This window comes from Nicotiana tabacum, chromosome 8 (genome assembly GCF_000715075.1).
Source record: "Nicotiana tabacum cultivar K326 chromosome 8, ASM71507v2, whole genome shotgun sequence".
NCBI lineage: Eukaryota > Viridiplantae > Streptophyta > Magnoliopsida > Solanales > Solanaceae > Nicotiana > Nicotiana tabacum.
The window spans coordinates 58,719,027-58,727,327 of NC_134087.1; the positions used below are offsets into that span (position 1 = coordinate 58,719,027).

The window sequence follows — 8,301 nt, forward strand, 5'->3', positions numbered from 1 at the left end:
TACTGAATAACCATAAACCTGCTAACTGAAAGACCGTATAACTGGTAACTGAGGTAAACTGATAACCATAAGACATGATAATTGCTTTTGTACTTTCTGATAAGGTTATGCTCTAATTTGTAACACTATCCATTGCATCCCACTTTTTACATCCTCTAGAGTCTCGTATTTACCAACCTGTACTCCATAATTATACCTCAATGGGAAATTATCCTCTCTAGGACTTTAGGTTTCTCCTGCGCATCTTTTGGGCATTCAATACGTTTGGAATTCGATTGGAAGAAAAGGTTACCTTTTGCTATAAGCTTCATGGAACGATCTAGAGTAGAAAGAAATCAGACAATTCTAGATGTCTTGGTAGTTAACCATTTATATGAGTGGCCGACACACACATATAAAGGAAACTCCACTAGACACGGCTTCATAGACTCCCTAGGACACTTGAACCTAGTGCTCTGAGACCAAGCTTTGTCACACCCCGAACCTAGGCCTGGACATAACACGACACTCGGTGCCTGACTACATGTGACCGAGCGAACCAACTGGCTGGATGAATCCACATGTGGTATCATAACATAATGAATGCGGAAGATAAACTAACACATGCTGATATACTGAAAGTCTGGATGATATAAATCAAAGTGCGGAAATACTAATACAATTCTGAAACATATTTGTAGCCAACATAGCTTAATATAAAAAGTCTGAGACTCTGTGTAATTGTTACTCTAGTCTATGAAGCCTCTATTGAAGTACTGAAAACATTGACTATCTATAAATACTGAAAGGTTGTAAAATAATGATAATGCCCCGAAAGAACTGGGATCACCAAATAGATGGTACGAGAATCCTAGCGCTCTGCTTCGTCGACCTGTAAATCGTTACCAGCATCGTGAGATGCAGGCCCCGAGCAAAAAGGGACGTCAGTACATTTGAATTGTACTGGTATGTAAAACAACTGAAAGAAAGAATTATAACTGCTGAAACTGAAACTACGATGATAACTGAGAATTTATAATTGATAACTGAAATGATAACTAATCAAACTGAAACTGAAATGATAAAGATAACTGATAACTGATAACTGGTAATTGAACTGATAACTGATAACTGATAAATGATAACTGAACTGATAACTGAATGGTAACTAATAATTGAACTAAAAGGAAGTAAGGATATGAATACTCCCTAGTAAGGATGTGAATACTCCCTCTTCTGAATGATGAACAACCTGTTTATCTGAACATTAAACTGCGGCCTCAGGCCCAATATATATATATATATATATATATGTGCACAACTGCGGCCCCCGGCCCAAGTATACGTATACATAACTGCGACCTCAGGTCCAAAATACATAAAGCATAAACTGCGGCCTCAGGCCCAAATGCAGGTGTTCAACATTCAGGAATTTAAATCAAGTGTTCAACATTCAGGGATTTAAAATCAGGAACTGAGAATCATACTGCAATATATGATAGTGAAATACTGAATCACATTGAGTTACATAATACTGGAATACTGGATCACACTAGTTACATAATACTGAAATACTGAATAGGACTAGACTGAGACATGTATTCTTGAACTGGTAATGAACACTAAACTTCAATTGTTTATGGCATACTGAGTAATCTATACTAAGACTCGAGGGAATCAAACCCAAGTCTATATTGGATACACACTAAGCTCACAACGTTCAGAATGAAAGTCATGAACGAGTTATGAAGCTAGAGAATAGAAGCTCTACAACTATTCAAGGAACTAGGCTTAACTATATTTTTGAGGCAATTGATACGTCGTAAAATAAACGTAGTGTAGGGAGAATCATTAATATTCCCAAACATAGAGAGTTAGCCTTACATACCTTAACTTCCTTCTCTTGAGCATAATACAACATTAGCCAACCCTTTCAAATTTAATCTATATCAATACAATTCAAAGGAATTCCAAATTAGCAACAATACCCATGTTTTGGTCACTTAGGCATTTTATCAAATACTTGGTGAGTATAAAGCTTCATAATCCCTATTAATGGTGTTCCTAATCCCAATAACTCATTCTCTTGCTCTTGGATAAATTCTAAAGTCTCAAATGGTTATAATCAATATTATTCTTTATCACTCATAAGGTAAACAACACCCTTAACTAACAAAGTTCCATTAAATAAACATCTTTCAATCTCTATAATAGTTGTTTAATCAAATTGGGAACTTATGGTTTCCAATCACCATACCAAAAGTTCCAATAATTATTCATACCCATATTCCCTTAATAAATCCATACATGAAAGTATAAGGGTGTAGGATTACCTTTTTGGAAGAAATCTTGCAAAACCCTCCCTTGAGTTCCGGAAGAAATCCATGAAGATCTAAGTATTTTATGTGTAGATTTCATCAATACTAGTGTATAAATGATGGAATTCACACCAAGATAATGGGGATTACTTACCTTGAAGATGGGAGGGGTTGGAGGTCTTGAGAGGGTAGAGGAAAACCCTAAAATTCGTCCAAATGAAGTGGGGCAAATAACCCCCGAAGGTTTTATATCAAAATAGGGTCGGGTTGACAAAAAAACAAAAATTTGCACAGCCGCGGTGCATGGGGCGGCGTGGTAATGAAACATGTGTTTAGAACCGATATTTGGAGGTGCTCTGTTAATTTACACAGTCGCAGCGCATGGGGCAGCGCGGTAGTGTAAAATTCTGCGCTACTTTTGGTAATTTGGTAATCTAGACTCAAAGATCTTTCAGTTTATAGGTTGTGCATCACATAAAACCTTATATAAATGTAGTTATTCTCGTCCAAAGTATAGTCTTATGTGTGCTTATTTAGAATTTTAGTCTATCATGTAATTTTCCAACTTGGCTTAGACATAGGTCTTTCCTTAGACTCCAAATCACTTATGATATGCCTCGTATACTTATTATCATAACCAATTGATAACCACCACATTAATACTCATTTAATTCATCCACAATTGATTCAAATTTACGGGATGTTACAAGCGTGCACATCCCCGAAGATGAGAAGAGAAGGATTTTGCAACAGTTTATATAAAATTCAAATAACATCAAAGCGGTAAAAATGACATTTAGCACATTAGACCCAAACATGCAATAAAATCAGATAATAAATAAAAGCCAAGTATAACAGTTATTCTAAGCTCGAAATCTTGAACCCTGAACCAAAGTTCTGGGTTATGGTCCCCAGCGGAGTCGCCAGAGCTGTCACACCTCCTTTTTACATCCCAAGGGCTATGTAAGGGAGTTTTTCCAATTAAAGTGACATTATTCGAAATGGAATTATTTATTTAAATTATCAGAGTCACCACTTGGGATAATTTATTTGGTGTCTCAAGTCACCGGTTTATTTTAAGATCCCAAGTCGAGGAAATTTGGACTTTATTTAAAAGTCTGCGAACCAGAAATTCTAGATAAGGAATTTTGTTAACCCGGGAGAAGGTGTTAGGCATTCTCGGGTTCTGTGGTTCTAGCACGGTCGCTTAAACTATTAAAAATGGCTTATTACCTGATTTACTACACATTTTAAGCCTATTGTGCATTTAAACTTATTAACCACTCTTAATTATTTAAAACCACTTTTTTAGGATTTATGTAATTATTTTTGGAACAAGTTACGATTGTCGTATACTTGCCGTTTTGGAACACCCCACAAACCACGCTACATGAAATGCACCCGCGATTCACGACAGGTGTATTTTATATTATTGTTCGAAGTTGTTATAATCGGGTTACATGAATGCACACCCGAATTTGGGAATTAGGTATCATGACTATGACACGGGAACCGTACCCATAGTCACAATGATTTATTATAAAACGCACCTAAAGCAAGCTACGGATGTTCAAGGTTGTTTTCTATACCAAGTTAATATTAATGTGAGGGCCATAGCTTATGGATTTTTATTTGTGTATGGCACATCTCTATTTTTACAAGGATTGAACTAATTTCATGAGGGCCATGGGTTATTAAAGGGAAAATGGCACACCTCAAATGTTTTACAAGAATTAACTAATTATATGAGGGCCATAGCTTAAGGGTTTTGTTTGGCATGGCACGCCTCAAATTATTTCAAAGGGGTTTATTATTCGAAGTTGTTATAATCGGGTTACATGAAATGCACCCCGAATTTGGGAATTAGGTATCATGACTATGTCACGGACACCGTACCTATACTCACGATGATTTATAATTACACTATGCCTAGAGCAAGATCATTGTGGGAGGTTGTCAATTCCTATGACCACCTTCAATTTTAGGCCCATTTGAATACAGCTCATTGCAACTACTATGGAAATGGGTGAATCGGCAAAAAGAAACGTGAGCCAAGATTGAATTAAATCAAATCGTAAGCTCTCTGCCTAGCTTAGTGTTTTACTTTTGTTACACATGTCCAGAGAATTATTTACATAGCAAATACAAAAACTTGAAGAAGAAATAGGGTATCATGATAAGATAGACTTTCGATACATGAGCAATATATTTAAAAAGTGATGAGCAAACAAATTTCAAAATCCACAACTACAAGATCTCTAAAAAGAAAAGACTACTCCGAGTTAATATAACCTAAACATGTAAATCTTTATCCGATATTAATCATCATAATACATGTTCATACTAAGCCTTCAAAGAGTCAACTATAATTAAAGAGGAAAACAAAAATTAATCACACAAAACTACAAAAGAAAGGCCAACTGAAAACCAATCCTACAAAAGAATAACGAAAAGAAAAGTTCTATTCATAGAAATACCTGAATGATATCTTAATGAAGACAATTAAAAGAAAAGGTAAACTTACATCAATGTTGCTGCTAGTCTTCAACTCACTTAAAATAACGGATTACATTGGATAAAATGAACCAAAAAATCGAGACGGACTCGACCAAAGCTAGTAGAAATTCAGCATCAACAGTAGCGCCGACAGAATTGAGAACCAAGTCGGTTCTTCTTACTTTTTTATAATTCCTTTTGAAAACTGAAAATTTCAGATTTCTTCAACTCAATCATCCATGGTTCTCTCTGAAAGCGATTTTTTCTTTTGGTTGATTTTGCGTGTGTGTATGATTGATGTGTGTATGTGTTTTGAGAAATGGAGAAGCCAGTAGAAGAAGGGAGCTGGGGGTTCGGCTTTTTCCTTATGTTGTTCTTAGGTTCCATGCGCCGTTTTCTCTGTCTATTTTTTAGAGAGGCAGAGTTCTTCATTTGATGTTTTCTCTATATCCTAGGTCTAAGGGTAAGGTCCTATGGAATAGGGATTAGGTGTTTTATTGAAGAGGAAATTGGGCTGGGGTGGATGGAAGGAAGATTGGGCAAGAGATGGGCCCAAAATCTAGCCCAATTTCGAATTTAAACCCCTCCCCCCCCCCCCCGACAGAATTGAGAACCAAGTCGGTTCTTCTTCCTTTTTTATAATTCCTTTTGAAAACTGAAAATTTCAAATTTCTTCAACTCAATCATCCATGGCTCTCTCTGAAAGCGATTTTTTCTTTTGGTTGTTTTTGCATGTGCGTATGAGTGATGTGTGTGTGTGTTTTGAAAAATGGAGAAGCTAATAGAAGAAGGGAGCTGGGGGTTCGGCATTTTCCTTATGTTGTTCTTAGGTTCCATGCGCCGTTTTCTCTGTCTATTTTTAGAGAGGCAGAGTTCTTCATCTGATGTTTTCTCTATATCCTAGGTCTAAGGGTAAGGTCTTATGGAATTAGGGATTAGGTGTTTTATTAATTGGGCGGGGGTGGATGGAAGGAAGATTGGGCCCAAAAACTAGCCCAATTTCGAATTTTAATCCCCCCCCCTAAATGCCATTCTTTCTTTCTTTATTAGGCTTTGCACAATTAACCACTTCAGATTTCCAATTTTAATTTGAATCCCATTTTTGTGTGGCCAAATTAATTTATCGATTTTGCATAATTAATTAACTAACCTAAGAATGCATTTTTTATTTTACTTATTTAAAAGATGCATTTAGCAATGTAATTGAATCCTAAATGCAAATTAAACCTAAAATGGCATGAAATTAAAATGTGATAATTTTTATGATTTTTCTATGATTTTAAAATATTAAAGATGCATGAAATGCAACTAAATAAAGAAAAATTCCTAAAAATCAATTAAAATTATTTTTGATTCTTTTGGGAGTTATTTTCATGTAGGGCAAAAATTAGGTGCTCACATAAGCGAGTTTAATTAACGACCTCTAAGCGTGTTGCTACCCGTCCCTTCCTTATGGTCCTGGAGGAATTTAGGACCTCTAAATCTGGACAGTTCTAGACAACCTAAGGTTTTTAAAAGGTAAAAATCTAGGCAACAAGCAAAGAACATATAGGACGATCAGATCGGGAAAAAAAAGCAGTTAAGGCTCATGTTTACCTCCACATGTACATAAGCAAATAAGCAGCACGCCTCAAACACAGATTTTGAAGAAATTCAGAAATCCTAAGAGCATGATATCTAGATGAATGTTATAGATTCAAGATATGCATAAGGAAAGTAGCAGAATCCTAACCAGTTTGCCTACTAGTTTTATAGCTTGTTAAGCCTGGATAATTTCACACATAAACAGAACCGGTTTCACAGTTTTAACACCCTAAGGCTTGCCTAAGTACGTATATTGCAGTCACGATTCTGGGAAACAGTTTGAAGGTATTTTACCCTATAGGCGTGCTTTCTAGTGACATTTAACAAGACACTGTATGAGGTTCCAGTTTTAGAACTTAAAGCGCATGGTAATACCCTATGGACATGAATTCTATCTCTAATAGGTGAAACTGCTATTAGTTCTCATTAGACACGCATACATGACTGATCCAGTGTGACAACCAATTAAACCTTTATGCATGATTTCTAAAGAGACAGACTTGAATATATGTTGTAACGAAAAAAACTGAATCTTAATTATTTTAGTCCCTATAGGCATGATATCTAATCATGTAAAGCAAAGTAGGCAGAACTTATTTCAACCAAAGCAAACCCTATAGGCATGTTATCTAACAAATACATTTGAACCAAAATGAACCCTATAGGCATGTTATCTACCCAGCTTTACCCACAGTACCATATAACTACCCTCTATTTTCACTAGTCACCCCAATATCTGTTTACAATCAATTATTATAGACCAATGATCAAATGAATTACCTAAGTAAAATATAAAATTAAGGTAGAGGGAGCCTGAAGTATGGCCAAAGCAAATCCTGGTGTATCAGGTCTTCAATAGTCTCAAATGCCCAAGATTCATTGTCACATTTGTGTCCAAGTGTGTCAGAATTCCCTAAGGACCTCAAGGATCCCTGGCAGTGCTCACACCCAGACTTTCTCAAATAGAGACTAATTATGTGCAGTGTGGAAGAGTCAGCCCTGATATGCCAGAGTTCAGAAAGATCTCAGGGACCTCTAAGCAATACGCATACCAGAGGGGCAGGACTTAATAACCTAAGAATAAGTGAGAGTGCTTGACATGATTTGAAAGAGTTTTGGTAAACACTATAGAGATGATTCCTAGAGGTGAATAGATTTTCTGAAAACCAATACTAATTTGGAGGTAAAACAACTTGAGAAAAGTATGAAAAAACACTTTTAAGTCAAACAAAAATCACAGAACAACCATATTTAGAAACACTTGACAAGCAGGTTCCACACAAGGAGAGCGGGGTTGGGGACATATAGAATACACCTTAGTGTATAGTGGAGCACATAAATAACAGGGTGCATAGAATTCTCAAGAGGTTCTGCAGAACTAATAGGTCAGCTATAAGGTAGGTCATTGAGACATGGAGCAAGGATCACAATAAAGCCACATTGAAAACATATGAACACTGGACAAAATCAACAACACAACTAGAGATACCTGAGGGACTAGATGACTTAGCACGAGTAAAATAGAATGGGCAAGAACTTAAATGGACAGTAAATATACAGTAATCAAATAAGGCAAGAACAACTAATTAAGGTCATAAACATGGAAATAATCAAGAATCATGCACACGAATTTTTTAACAGAGCAAATCACTCAACAATTCTAGAAAGAACATATCAATTCCATAAACAAAATAGGTTGAGTAAACTTTTAGGAACACAGAGAAATTAGATGGAAAATAATTCAAAAAACCTAATTTAAAAACACTTAAAAAAGGAAAATAGCCATGGAAAACTTGAAAGTACGTCAACACACAGAGATTCGAATAACAGAAACCATAGAAATTGAAACCTGAAGTAGCATAGTATTTAAAAATCGGTTAGTAGTAGAGAAGTAAAAAACCTAAAAGAATAGTCATGGAAGTTT

At 35.8% G+C, this 8,301-nt stretch overlaps 1 long non-coding RNA gene across 1 annotated transcript; it reads right to left on the bottom strand.

Moving 5' to 3' along the window:
- Positions 1-614: 614 nt before the first annotated feature.
- On the bottom strand, positions 615-8,057 carry LOC142162710 (uncharacterized). The gene is made up of 2 exons (XR_012693990.1): positions 4,822-8,057; positions 615-871 (listed from the first exon to the last, which is right to left on the bottom strand). It is a non-coding gene; the product is annotated as an uncharacterized LOC142162710 (long non-coding RNA).
- Positions 8,058-8,301: the final 244 nt, after the last annotated feature.